Here is a 15775-nt window from a genome sequence, read left to right as displayed (position 1 = left end):
GAATAACCAGTTAACCTTAGTTCACGCTGCGTATATCCTAGCATAGCCGAGCTAAGCCACTGCTAATTTTTTAGCCCATTTCAGCGCATTCAATAGAACCTGGCTGTGAAGATTCTTGAATTAACTTTTACTGCGCCCCCACATTTTTCAGTGATGACTTCGACGCGGAATACCCCATTTTTATACGATCCTAACTTTGGAATAGATAAACAAAATTAATAACGTAAAGAAGTATCTGAAATTCTAGCCTAAAATTTCAATTTAGTTGGCACACTTCAGCTGAGCACAAAAAGAGAATTGCAAACTTAACCGTAGAGCTGCCTATTTGAAACTCTTTTTCTACCCCTGGGTTATATTTAGCAGGAATTAATTGCATCGTATAAGTGATAGCGCAGTAGTGCCACCGTGCTCATTATACATAAATCTCTTGAATCAAAATAAAGTCATTTTTTTCAACAGTACTTACACGTAGGAGGGCACAGAAGAAAGAAATTAATGTTGCCAATTAAGGCAAGTACAAAATTGCAGATAAGGCAATAAACATGTGAAAGTGAACTTGAGATTTTTAAACACGAAACGCTTTTGATGGAGCCTCGTTGTCAGCCTTGCGTACTTTGGAATTTCCTTTATTGTTACAAGGTTCGCAAAAATAAATTCATATTGTTCGAAAAACGCATTTCGCCTAAGGCAAGATAATATGATATTACTCACGTTTCTAGTACATTTTTCAACAATGAGGTCACCATTCCATATTGACAAACCACAGACATTAAAAATATTCCTGCGAAAAATCAAATCAAGAATAACTGTAGGAATCTCAATGCAAAGAAATATATCTGGCAGTGTTCTATAGAGCTAATAAACAGGTCGGTACCCAAACAATAGTGTTGTGTGCTGTGCCTGTTATTTGGAATAAACTTTTGCTGTGCCTAAATGCAACACTTCTTATTGAACTCTGTACTGGTGATAAGAACATAGGCAGCAATATGTCACCATATTTCACTGTATTTTAAATAAAAGAAATAAAGCTTAGATCAGCACCGAACACGCATCATGTATTCTAAATACCAGTGACAATGACTTGATAAATGGCCGCAGCGGCCGTAGCAATAAAAAAAAACCACGAGATCAATTTACAGACTAAATGTATCTTACAATTTACGCACAGACAAAAGACGAATGCCCACACCAGTTCTGAACCCCCAGCTGCCAACGGCCGCACACGTTGCCTACAGCGCAAATAGCTGCCGTATTTGCGCTGGAAAGGTGGCGTATGCTTACATGGTTAAGTAGTGCGGTAAAGTACCAAGAAAAAATCATGACAAGGTCAAGTGGTGCATTGTGTTACGCACGTGGCAAGTTAGAAATCAGATCATCTTTTTATTTCTTGACAAACTAAGAGATGCCGTGCTTACACAGTTTTCATGGGCTTTAATGATGCACCCCACGCTTCAAACAATTCACGGCTGGCTTGGTCCTTAAAACAGCGTAACATCAGTGCCTTTTTGAAAAGTGAAACACAGTTTGAAACCCACAGGCACCGGCTGCAATGGTCGCTAAATTGCCCCCGTAGCGAGCGCTTGAAGAGCTGTATGATGCTCTCGGACCTGTCATTAATGTACCTACCAGTATTTCCTATATATCATTTCCCACAAGATAGATACTTTGTATATAACAGCTTGTTTGCAACAGACAAACTGCGTTGCATGCCTCATGGCACAGCGCTTTCCTTTTTTCTCGCCGTTCACAGCAGAGCACATTTGTCCTAGGTTTTCTTGGGCAGAAAACACAACGGCGGCACCACATTTCCCCCTTGACGTCGTCTCACCCTTTACGTCTTTCCCCTGGGGTACGACGTCAAGGGGGAGACGAAAATCCCAAAGAAACGAGGCCGGTGGTCATCCATTACCTTCCCAATTTCCCCCACTGCCTTACAGAAGTGGCGGCGAAACGTGGTAGCGGCGTTGTCTTTTCCGCTCAAGGAAAAATAGGCACGAATGTGCTCTGCTGTGAACGAAGAGAAATAGGCAACTGCGGTGCTAAGGGGCATGCAACGCAGTCTGTTGGTTGAAAACAAGGTGTTTTAGACAAAGTGGCTCTATCTTGTGGAAAATGCTATATAGGGCAGACTGGTAGGTGGTTTAGTGACACGCTCCGAGAGGACCCTACAGATTCTCAAGAGCTCGCAACGGGCGGCCATTTAGCTGACCATTGCAGCCGCTGTCTTTGCGTTCCAACCTGTGTTTCACGCGTCAGAAAGACACTGATAATGCGCCGTTTTAAGGACCAAGCGAGTCGTGAATAGTTTGAAGCGTGGTGCATAATTTAAGTCGGTGATAACTGTGCAACCACAGCATCTATCAGTTGGTCAAAAAAAAAGGAATAGCTTATTTGATTTAGAATTTGCCACGTGCGAATCACCATTCACCACTTGACTTTGTTGGGATTTTTTCTTAGTGCTTTGGCCATGTTCGCTTCAAGCGCCATTCCTGCATACCTTCTTTTGTGTGTGTTAAATTTTTCTGTTGATGTCCAGCGCTAGTCCTGTGAGGTCTCCATTGCCGCGCTACTTAACCGTGTTTCACAGTTTGAACCAACTAGCCCATATTTATGCGTTACCATGTGAATACCCAAAAATTAACAATTATTATTACGTGGCCACCCACATGAGGAGCGAGTAAACAAAAAATCAATCAACTACAGGTTTCGAATATCCCCCCAAAGTATGTTATATGTCCTGGAAAGACGTTTCTACCGAAAGAAAGTTGAGAGAAGCCCAAAATCTAAAAGTTCGTAGACCAAGTCTGAAAGTGCGTCCATTCGATCCCCGTAGCTTCAGAGAACAAAATCGTAAACGAAGAACAAACCGTTACGACGATTCTTCGCCTACTAAGAAAACGCATACACAAACGATCTAAACCTATACCAATACATGGTTTATGAGATTAAGGTACACCATTTGACTCCTTCTTTTGATTGACGCGCTTATTAAAAATCTTTCCTTTCTCGGTTTTCAAGTAATTGAATGGGAACAATGAAAGCCCGGTTTTTTTGCACGCGCCATGTATCCAGACATTTATCGCAGTAAAATTTTCCGTCGATCAACCGATGTATAGCGAAGTGCATTAGTTTCTTGACAGAACGCCATTCGTCAATCCACGTAACGAAATTTCGCCTTTAAAAAAGTACATAGAGCGTAATGGAGTCATACTTCTGCACAGGAATGTTACGGATCCTTATCAGAGATATTCCAGTTGAAGAAAAATTCTCCGGAGTCCATGGTTAGGAGCTGTACTCATTGCGTTACCGTGAAAAGAAGTGCAAAGACTGAGACAAACACGTCACTGGTCTGTGGCGCGAGAGCGAGGTAATTCATAACAAATGGCGAGGGACGAGTGTTACACCTCCGGTTCAGGGAAAATTGCCAAATTGAAATGAATTCCGCGCATATAGAACTCTCAATGCAGGAAACCATCGGTAGGGCGGAGTGATGTCCCGTCAGGGACATCTCTCGGCACTACGGATTCTCCCTATAAACCCTAACACACACTTTTTCGGGGAGTGAGATTTCTTATGTAGATTATGTAGACAGAATATGTACACAGTTGTATACTCGTTCTGTGCCCACCAAACTAGCACACATTGTTTCCCCACTTAACTTCACCCCCACCTGCTCTCACTGCGGGGAGTGCAGTAACACCTCCCTTCTTATATTGACTCCCCGTTCAGGTTGAGAGCTGAGAACACGGCCGAGCCCTTCCTACCCCACCAAAAATGCAATCCGCATGCTGGTTGTTTGCCCCGTGCGCTCCGGTGAACGGTGCCAGTTCGTTCTGGTGTATCGGTGGAATCCCTAAGTACCTTTCACGCCCCGGGATGGCGTGGCGGAGTACCGCTGATCTTTGCCACTAAATACGTACTGTCGCACTTCCAAAGGCCACCTTTTTGCATTTTTATTCCCAGGCAAGCGGTTCTGTAGTGCCTGTATTGAGTCTATTTTGTTGTACGAAAAACGTGCCACCCAGAGCAGTTGAGAAAAAATTATGAGTGACAACTTCCGTAATACCACTATAAGCAGATATACAGTGCTTTAACAGGGCAGGTTTTCCACCAACAAAATTTGTCACTGACTCAACTTCCTTAACACCGCTGTAAACAAATATACAGTGCTCTAACCTGACATGTTATTCACCTGAGTTTGTGGTTAACGGACTTTCCTTTAGGTGAGAAATATTTAGGGATCTTCAAAACTTCGACTTTTGATCGCCTGAGCGATATTTTCTAAATAAATGCCTGTGCAATGAACTCGAGGATACGTTATACTGCGAAGAAGGTTCCTTAAAAGAGAGAATGCCGAAAATAAAAAGCAATAAATGCCTTCCTCCCACTTTTATCGCGACACGAATTCCCTCTATTTCCTTGCCTGCCACATTTCCCCGTCTTGTTATTCCAACCATCTATCTTGCATCAATATCACCAGTGCATGAGACGGTTTTTTCCGTTCCGCCTACAAGAAGGGTCTCGTCTTATTGCCCCTTGGAGCGTTTTTTTATCTCCTTCCGCCTGAACCCTCCAATGTCATTTATCGGACACCTCTGTGTTGCTAAACTGCTGACGCCATACTTTGAGGAGCTTACAGGGATGGATAATTTTATTTCTTGCTTGTTGGCTCCCATAGCGGCTTTGTTCCCCTACCCTACTTTCCCTTTGTTGTAATCAGTTGGACAGTCACCTCCCAATCTTCTATGTGATATAGGAGGCATCACGCTATGAAACGTTTTCACTTTCATAGCGTGACGTTTTCAAATGTCAACGCTGACGTACAAAAAAGTTTTGTTGTGGAGCTTTATACTGAAACATTGGCTGTTAAATTTATGCAATATATTTTAACTTGAGATATGGGAAACGTAACTTGAGACTTCTGAAACATGGAAATATTTGAGCCCTATTTTGTTACTGCTAAGATGCTGTATTGCTTGGAGGTATCCTTCAGCATACTCCCAAAATTTGATTACCCCAGGAGCCAGGTGCAGTGTGCCGTGTATTTTGTGTGCCGGGGTGGTCCCTGTAACGCGGTGGCTTTAATGACCAAACTAATGGTCTGCTCTTCAAGAAAGCGCCCAATATAAGCACGCATTGGATATAATACGCTGCATCCTTATATAATACAATATAAGGATGCAGCGATGTCGTAGAGGTAGAACACCCGCCTCGCGTGCAGAAGAACCGTGGTTCGAATCCCGGTGCCGGACAATTCCCACCGGATTAAAAAAAATATCCGCGTATTGATGGAATTGCACAAATGGGCTTGGGGTGCGGCCTGACCCCAGCGACCATTGCCCGTAATGCACTCCCTCACCAGAGCAGGATTGGCCACCCTGCTGTAGTAACGGCCACAACCTACCATGAATACGCCAACTAACCCTCGGCCCTCAGTCCCCAGCGGCTGCGAAGCAACTGACCACGGCGGCGGTCAGACCTGTGACGCAGCAGAGGGTGCTAAGAATCCCTGGATCCGGACAGGCCGCCAATGGAATCTGAACCTGGCAACGTTTAACGCGCGAACCTTATCTAGCGAAGCAAGTCTCGAGGTGTTGTTCGAGGAACTAGAGGGCATTAAATGGGATGTAATAGGGCTTAGCGAGGTTAGGAGGGCGGGCGAAGCCTTTACGGTGCTGAAAAATGGACACGTCCTATGTTACCGTGGTCTAGAGGACAGAAGAGAACTGGGAGTGGGATTTCTAGTCAACAAAATCATAGCTGGCAACATATTCGAATACTATAGCATTAACGAACGGGCAGCAGGTCTTGTAATTAGGCTCAATAAGAGGTACAAGCTCAAGGTAGTACAGGGCTTCGCGCCCACATCCAGCCACGACGACCAAGGAGTGGAACGCTTCTATGAAGATGTGGAATCGGCAATGGCTAAAGTAAAAACACAGTATACCATACTTATGGGGGACTTCAATGCCAAAGTAGGCAAGAATCATGCTGGAGACAAGGCTGTTGGAAACTATGGTCCGGGCTGTAGAAATAGCAGGGGGGACCTACTAGTTGAGTTTGCAGAACGGAATAACCTCCGCATAATGAATATCTTCTTCTGTAAACAGGAGAGTCGGAAGTGGACGTGGAGGAGCCCGAATGGGGAGCACAAAAATGAAATAGACTTCATAATATGTGATAACCCTGGCGTCGTGCGGGATGTGGAAGTGGTCGGAAGGGTAAGGTGTAGTGACCACCGTATGGTAAGATCTCGAATTAGGCTAGATTTGAGGAGTGACCGCAACAAGCTAGTACGAAAGAAGCCAATAAACGAACTAACAGTAAGACGTAAAGTTGAAAAATTCAGGATCGCGCTGCAGAACCGATATTGCGCCCTTAACAAGGAAGCCGAGCTTACGACACAGGAAGCCAGCGACAACCTTACACGCATCATCAGGGAGTGTGCAATGGAAGTCGGGGGCACTATGGCTAGACAGCATACAGGTAAACTATCACAGAAGACGAAAGATCTAATCAGGAAACGGCAAACCATGAGAATCTCTACCGCAACTGACAGAATTGAGCTAGCCGAGCTCTCGAAGTTAATCAATGAGCGTAAGACAGCTGACATACGGAAGTATAATATGGAGAGGATTGAATGCGCTGCAAAGAACGGAGGTAGCCTGAAAGCAGTGAAGAGGCGTCTTGGCGTGGGGAAAAATCAGATGTATGCACTTAAGGATAAGCAAGGCAATGTCATCACAAATAGAGATAAAATAGTCACAGTGGCCGAGGAGTTCTATAGAGATCTGTACAGTAGCCGGAAGATACAGGATAATGCCGAACGAGACAGTAGTTCAGAGGAGGTAGACATCCCACCAGTAACCACCGAAGAAGTAAGGAAGGCTTTGAAAGAAATGAAAGTGGGCAAAGCACCTGGTGAGGATCAGATAACAGCAGACCTCTTGAAGGATGGCGGAGAAATAGTACTTGAAAAACTGGCAAACCTGTATACGCAATGCCTAATGACCGCAATGGTACCGGAATCTTGGAAGAACGCCAACATCATCCTAATCCATAAGAAAGGCGACATGAAAGACTTGAAAAATTACAGGCCGATCAGCTTACTGTCAGTCGTCTACAAGGTATTTACCAAGGTAATCGCTAACCGAATCTCTGCAACCTTAGATTTCAGTCAACCTAAAGAACAAGCAGGGTTCTGTTAAAGTTATTCAACAATGGACCATATTCACACGATCAATCAGGTGATAGAGAAGTGCGCTGAGTATACTGAACCCCTATATATAGCCTCCATAGATTATGAGAAAGCATTTGACTCGGTCGAAACCCTAGCAGTCATTCAGGCATTACGGAACCAGGGGGTAGATGAGCATTATGTAAGAATACTGGAGGATATCTACAGTGGGTCTACAGCTACCATCTTCCTCCATAGGGAGAGCAGTAAAATACCTATAACGAAGGGTGTCAGACAAGGAGACACAATCTCTCCAATGTTATTCACAGCATGCTTACAAGAAGTATTCAGAACGTTGGATTGGGAACAGGTGGGAATAAGGGTTAATGGAGAATACCTCAGTAACCTCAGATTTGCTGATGACGTGGCCTTGCTAAGTAACTCGGGGGACGAATTGCAAAGCATGCTTTCCGTACTGGGCGAACAGAGTAGAACCGTGGGCCTGAAAATTAATATGCAGAAAACCAAAGTAATGATCAATAACCTCGGGACAGCACAGCAGTTTGAGATAGGTGGCGAGGCAGTGGAAGTGGTGAGCGAATATATCTACTTAGGCCAAGTTGTGACCCCCGATCCCAACCATGAGGCAGAGATAATAAGAAGGATCAGAATGGGGTGGGGTGCATATGGCAGACATTCTCAGATAATGAATAGCAGCCTACCATTGTCGCTGAAGAAGAAAGTGTATGACAGCTGCATCTTACCGGTACTCACCTACGGGGCAGAAACTTGGAGGCTCACTAAGAGGCTTCAACTTAAATTGAGAACGACTCAGCGGGCAATGGAGCGGAAACTGATAGGTGTAACATTAAGGGACAAGAAGAGAGCGGAGTGGGTCAGAGAGCAAACTGGTGTTAAAGACATATTAGTAGAAATTAAGAAGAAGAAATGGACGTGGGCAGGGCATGTAATGCGAAGGCACGATAACCGCTGGTCATTAAGGGTAACAGAGTGGATGCCTAGAGAAGGCAAGCGTTGCAGGGGGCGGCAGAAAGTTAGATGGGCAGATGAGATCAAGAAGTTTGCGGGGATAAATTGGTCACAGTTGGCACAGGACCGAGGTAATTGGAAAATAATGGGAGAAGCCTTTGCCCTGCAGTGGGCGTAGATAGGCTGCTGATGATGATGAATCACGCATTATGCCATGTTTCTCCGAGATGATCGATAAATCCAAGATTGAAATATGGCTGTATTTAGCTCGTGGATGGATATGTCCGGATTCTGTTAAACACGTGCACACCTCTGCGCTTGCGAAAAGAACAAAGCACTGCTGCCTGGCATATCCCGCAACGTACGTGCGGTTATCTGGTGTATTCTCTCTCTTGCCGTACCTCATTGTCGGTCAGTCTACTTATTATCTTTTTATTCCCGTTTATATTCACTTTTTTCCTTGAACGCGTACTTCAGGTGAATTCTTTATATTCCTTTCAATCCCGAGCCAATTTTTTTTCTCTCTGTTTGCCCCCTTTGCTAGCCAATCCCCCTGAGTGAGTATGAGCCGTTCTTGTGGCACCAACCAACTAACATGCGGTTCCGGGTGTCACGTCGGCTGTGCAGACAAATCATCAACATCGTTTTTCGACCAAGATCAGCGTTGCCTAGGCTCCTGCTTTAACGTCTGTTTTTGGCTGCCAAATGGGTACATCACCCCTCACGTTGCTCAATACAGCTCGCAATACCACCACGAACGTGTCAGTTCCACCACAGACGATGTGCGCTGTTTGCCAAAATCGCCACTGAAGCCTCACTACCCAGCTCGGCCTACACGGGCTGCCGTCACCTCCGCGCCGGAGTGTTGCGAGCACGCCATTTGAGGCCTCCACTGAAGCTCTGCGAAACATCACCGCACAAAAGCTTGCCGCAGCAATCTACGAAGTAGTGGCGTGTCGAAAAAACACCCCGGGAACCGTTCTCGGAGTAACGGCATCAATCACGACACTACACAAGATCACCTATGCACTATTATCGCTACGACAGGGCCACGCATCATCAGCGCCCACATTCTGGAAGCCTCAAGCTTCGTAGTCAGCACCATTGAAGGTCTTCACGACTCTTTCTACGTTAAGGCGTACGGAATTCTCACGCGATGCCGCCCTTTCCGGCACACTATCCAATGTTGCTCTGTGTGTGGGCAACTCGGACACCGTCAAGATGTGTGTGTGAATCCTGACCCAAGCAATTTGTGCGCAGTGTCACGTGATGCATCCTGGCGTCTACAATGGTGCGCGCCGGCATGTAAACTCTACGGACTTGAGCACCCAACCGCGACACGAGACTGCCGCAATAAGCTACGGCCACCGCCGCCTTCTATCGGGTTCCAGGAACGAGGCCTGACATCGCACGCTACAACAGGCTACTCTTCAACCCACCAGCAGTGACAAGCACCAAGGACTGCAAAACCACTGCGCCTGGTCTCCCCGCACGTGAGCAGGTCGGCATTCGCCACTGTACTACCCACTGCTTAAGATCAATTACCAGCCCTCCCTGCATGTACCGAATACCCACCCACCCATCCAACTGACCCCCAATATGCTAAACTATAAAAGGAAGGCACTCAACTTCCCGAGAAACTCGCCAAAAACACCACCAAATTCGCGCTTCTCGAAGAGCACATATCTCAGTTCCGTGCACAAATGCAACAGTCAACAAAACCACACCAGGAAACCATACCAACCAATCGAACAACTGAAAGCCCCCCCCACCATTTCAGCTGTTGTTTCACCCATGTTTGAGGACCTGAAACGCACTAGGGGAATTTATTGTCCATCACATCATGAGGGGTTGCCATAGCAACCATCGAAAATGCAATCATGACGCCATTCAAGAGCATCGTCTTCATCTCTGCAACAATCTAGGAACACCCACGCGTATTGGAAACAGCGTCTCCCGCGATGCCTCACCCTACCTTACCCTAACGCATAACGTATAGAATGACGAATGAATCTGCCTAGACGAAACGCTAGGAAGCGGCAATTACAATATAGAACTCCGAATTACTCGTCACAAAAACGCCAGAAAAAACATTAGGACAGCCAGACTTGGTGATTGGAAGGCCTTCCGAAAAGACTTGCCTAGTGTGTCCATCCAAAGTATTGAGGACTGGACCGCTGTGATTATCACGACACTCGACAAGCACACGAAAGACCTTCCTCTTACCGAAGTCAATTGGGCCATAGACAATCGTTTCAAACATGTATGGGACGCCAGAAATTAACATTTAAAGAGATGCAAAAGCCGTGAGAAGAGCCGGAAACTACGCACTCGTATAGCCTTACTCAAACAGGAAGCATAAAAATATTCCAGACAACTAAAGAAGCAAAATCGGAGCTTATTCTGCAATATGCTCCAAAGAACCATCAGCACCCAGAGAAATTGGCACCTTTTTCGTTTTCTTATGGGCTCCAAATAATCAAAAGACACGGCTGCGCAAACGCCTAAAAGACTAATCCATAAGAACCACGGAACAGAGGAACACCTGCTGCAAGAGCTGCAGAAATCATGCAGAAAAGCTGCAGAAAACAGCCGCCACTGCAGTGGGCTGGTCAACCGCACGATGAACTGGATACGCCTTTCACCATTCAGGAAATTGAAGCCACGATACACGAACTAACAAGGAATAACCCTCCTGGTCAGGATAAGCTCCCCAAGAATCTTCTGAACAATCTTGACCCCAGCGCCCTCGAAATTCTGCTCACATACATGAACGAATACTGGATAAAAGGAACTCTTCCCCCACAGGGGGAAACAGGCAGATATCAGACTAATCCACAAGATCAGAATCCAACTCCAACTCAAAAACCTTAGTCCCTTTTCTCTCACATCGTGGGTGGGCAAACTTCGCGAGCATATGGTGCACAATCATCTCGTCCATTACGTAGAGGGTAATACCTACTTTCAAAGCACCATGCATCAATTTTGCCCCATCTCTCTACCCAAGACACCGTGCACAGCTTACAGAAGACATACTAATGAAAGTCTCAAACACAAATATTCTATTGTTGCACTTGCTATAAAAGGGGCAATAGACATTGTCACACACCAAACTATCTTACAAGTGCTTAGCTACTACCAACTGCAGGCACATACTTTACAACTACGTCGCGGCATTTATTTCCAAACGAACCACCACTGGTGTGCGCATCGGCCATCTGCGATCTGACACTTTTTTAGCAATTCACAAAGGAAAACCTCAAGGTTTGGTTATTTCACCCCTACTCTTTGACCTTGCCATGAAGGAACCCCCAGCCCTGCTCCAAGATATTCCGCATCTCCAAAACGCTTTCTCTGCGGACGACCTCACGCTATGAACACCAACTGGATCTATCACAGATCAGGAAGATGTACTTCAAATGGCAATTCACAGCGCCCAATGATATTTCCAATTAAGAGGACTTTATTGCGCCCCCGCAAAGTCTGTTTTACTTAAGCTCAGCAAGAGAACTTCTCGTAAGACCGCACACGGTATACCAGAACCAGAATTATATAAAAATAATTACCCTGTGCCGGATGTCCCCCACCTTGGGATATTGGGCCTTATAATACCTAAAGACAGATCTGACTTACAAACCCTACCACACCTACTGCGCACCCTCAAGCAACTCATTCCCATCTTCCGCAGTGCCTCCAGTCGTCGCTACGGACTTCGAGAACCAATGTTCCAAGCCATTCTCATCAGAAGGATAGGGTACGGTACGCCATACTTGGCCCCATACCACAAATACGGAAACTCGACGCCACTATACGCCAGGCCGACAAGACCGCTATGGGGCTTTTATTCTGCACGGCATCAAAGAATCTATGTAGCTAGGGGTCCACAATACCTGGGAAGAAATAGAAAAGCCCACCGCGCATCTCAGATACGCCGAATACTGAAGACGGCCACGGAAGAGGAACACTTCTCCGTCTCCACTACAGTGTCCCTCGACGGTATCATGAGAAGATTCGAATCCAAGCAGTCATTCGACAGCACATCCGCGTAGCACCTCTACCCCGGAATATGCACCCGGTTTTCATAAAACAATGAAGAACTCCACGAGCTCGCTTAATAATAAGGATAATCACCATTTACCTCGGAATCGATACAGAGATGCATCGCCCTACACTCATTAGAAAGCAAGTCCAGCCTGTGTCGTTGACACACAAGGCACAGAACTGGCAGCAACGGCCGTTCTCACCGCTTCCATCGAAACTGCTGAGGAGTGTGCTATCGCCCTTGCTGCTGCAACAGGTGACGAATTTCTCAGTTATAACCGGTTCACAGATGGCCTGCAGAAAGTTTCTAATTGGCCGCATCTCTCAACCCTCACTGTACCTTCTTCGTGAAGTAAAAAGACTGTGGTTACCCGGCCACCAGCGCGTCCAAGGGAACTAGGCGGCACACGCCGCTGCCCATGCCTGTGCTCACCGGCCGGTTACCTCAGAGGGAGGAGGAGCAGGAGAATAAGTATTGATTGAGCAAAGTGCTGATGGCAGGAAACAACGACCGAACTGCCTTAAAGCCAGGACCACTCCACACATACGCCAAAATTTCATCCCACTACAAACACGACCGCCATCGCGTCCCGCATCCTTATTCACAATAAACACGCGACGAAGAAACCACCTTCCGGTGCCTACAAACCAATTCTTACCTCCATAACACCCTACTGAATGATATATACCTCACCCAATACCCTGCGACCTCTGCCTTCTGCTCTGTTGCTTGCATCCTATACCACGTGTCATGGGAGTGCCAAAGCGCCCACACACTAACCCCCAATCCCAACCCTACCTATGAGCAGTGGGTGGAGCAGCTACCAGTTGCGAGCTCTCGGACCAGCGCCGACTAGTGGAACGGGCGTGGATGGCTAGCCAGCTCCAAGGCATCTTGGAATAAGGAAAGCTGTCAATGGGTGGAGGCCCTAAACATTCTCCTTCTCATTACTACAATAAATGTGGGTCTCTCTCTCGGCTATGCAGACCTTGCAAGATATGGCCAAATACGGGAAGTGGGGGCTGCTGCCACTCTCCTGTACGACACGGCAGCCCGCTGAATCAGCCGTCACTCAAACAGCACTGCTGGACCTCCATTTCCTAGTCGGTAGGCTTCTGCAGTGTTCAAGGACCTTCCCATACGCCTTAAACGGATACGAGCGTCTCACCATGGGAGCTACCGTGCATTCAGCATAGGTCACGTTTTGGAATTTCTTGTCTTGTACGTCATTTCTACTTGCCTGCTTTTTTGTACGCAACCGGTCCATGCCCGTTCAACTAGCGTCCCCTCCTCTCCGTGGCTGGTTGATATCAGCACATGCGCCCCTGAGCCGCCAACGCAGAACTTCACCTCCACGCCCTCTTGGATCCCTTGGCTGTTCCCCCCGGCTACCTCATTGACATGGCTACCATCGCAAGCTCCGGATATAAAGCCAGCTGCACTTCAGTGGGCACGGGAACTACCGTGAATTTAGCATGGCGCACATTTTCCAATTTCATGTCTTGCAGGTTAGTGAAAGGCCTTCCCTTTACGCTAAAAAGAACAACATGTTTGTCTAGAGTTGCTCCTGTGCCTAAAAGTGCTTTTTGACTTGGTGCGCGAGTGTATCAATATGGGTTTTCTGCTGTTACGCTCCGGAAATGTAGAGTCATATCCCGGCTCTGCAACTCGCTCTAATGCAGTTTTCGATACATTCTCTGGAACAAAGGTAGTCCCGACCAAGGACACCACTGAACTAATGTAAAATGCTGGAAGTACCTCGGAATTCCGCGAAATCTTACGGCTGCTGAAAGACATTCAGGCTCATAGGCTTGATGAGGCGGCAAGGCATGACGAACTGGCTCAAAATTTTCGGGAGATAAAAAACTGCCAGAATGATATTGAATGAAATTTGACATATGTGGAAGACTCAGCAACGTTGAAAAAGAAATCGCTGGAAATCGATAGTCTTTCCGCTGAAGTGTCTGAGGCACGAATTAAGATTTCAAACCTAGCTACACAGTACGATTCTCTGGCCTGCGCCACAACCGACCTTGAAGACCGTTCCCGGAGGAATAATGTGATTTTTCATGGTATCACCGACTGTAAAGAAACATGGGCGGAAACCGAAAACAAGGTTGTGGGAATCTTCTTCAGCTGCACAGAGGAACGTTTTCACACGGACAACATTGAACATGCACACCGGTTTGGCTCATACTCCCAATCTCGATGCCGTCCCATGATTGTTAAATTTAATTAAATGCAAGAGAAAAAGTTTTTTCACTGCGCACTCAACTGAAAGACTTAGGAATAACCATATCTGAAGACTTTTCCGCTGGTACAAGATTGGCCCGTAAAAGAATTCGCTAAATGACAGCCTGGTTCTTCCGCTTTCCAGCTCAAATACAAACAGTTGCATTTGAACAAAAAGCAATATGCTGACGACACGGTTACTGCCATGATCAACGAAGTCGAGGGCAAGCCTCAAGTTTCTATTACTAACGACCCTGCACAAAATATATCTCCAAAATCAGGGCGGCCATCTTCATAGCAAACACCGAAGCGTCGTGGTTCGTGCTCGTCAAACCTATCTGTTCTTTACACTAACACACGTAGTGTAACAAACAAGCGTATCGCTCTCAATTCTATCATTGACACATGCGATCCTGATATCTTAGTTCTAACGGAAACCTCGCTGAACCGTAACATTCTTGATACCGAGATCTTCGATCGACCTTGCGGTTAGAGATTATATAGATATGACCGCAAGCAAAGGCATGCAGGGGGAACACTTATCGCAAAAAAAGTAATATTACGTCATTATCGATACACATTTACTCGTCTCTCGAAACAAACTGGGTACTCATTGAAACTGACAGTAGAAAAATAATATTTGGAGTATGTTATAGGCCTCCAGTGGCCCCGCTGCATTTACTGACGAGCTACATGACGTAATTAATACGGTCATCATCCGCTTTCTCACTTCACCAGTTTTTCTTTAGGGAGATTTTAATTTTCCCCAGATTCAATTGTCCAGCAATGTAGCCATTCCCCCATCGTGTTCTTCACAGGCCAAGAACTTCTTATCATATGTGCTCAATATTTGATTTCTCTGAAATTGTCACTTAGCCTACCAGGACATCCGCGACTGCTTGCAACAATCTGGATTTAGTGTTAACCACTGCCCCTGAACTTTCTTCAGACATAACATACATTCCGGGCCTTAGTGACCATTGTTTCTTGAACTTTACTGTTAGTGCCAATGCTAACCCCCCAAAAATACTACTAAGTTTATTAGGGACTACCACGCAGCTGACTTTGATGCAATTAACGCCAACCTTTGCTCCTTTCTTGTTATCTTTATCGCTGGCTTTGAAGCACGCTCCGTTCAAGACAACTGGGATATGTTTAAAGAAAAATTCCACGAAATAACACACAAATATATTCCACTAAGAAAAATATTTCCAAATACCATTGGCCCCTGGTACAACCGGAATATCAAAAGGTTAGCTGACCGAACAAAACGTCTTTACCGTTCGGCAAAAAAATCCCCAACCAATGAGCGATGACTGGCGTATCATGATGCA

Source organism: Haemaphysalis longicornis, unplaced genomic scaffold (assembly GCF_048455015.1).
Source record: "Haemaphysalis longicornis isolate Haplotype H1 unplaced genomic scaffold, Haemaphysalis longicornis Haplotype H1 scaffold_16, whole genome shotgun sequence".
NCBI classification, from domain to species: Eukaryota; Metazoa; Arthropoda; class Arachnida; order Ixodida; family Ixodidae; genus Haemaphysalis; species Haemaphysalis longicornis.
This window is presented reverse-complemented; position numbering follows the sequence as displayed.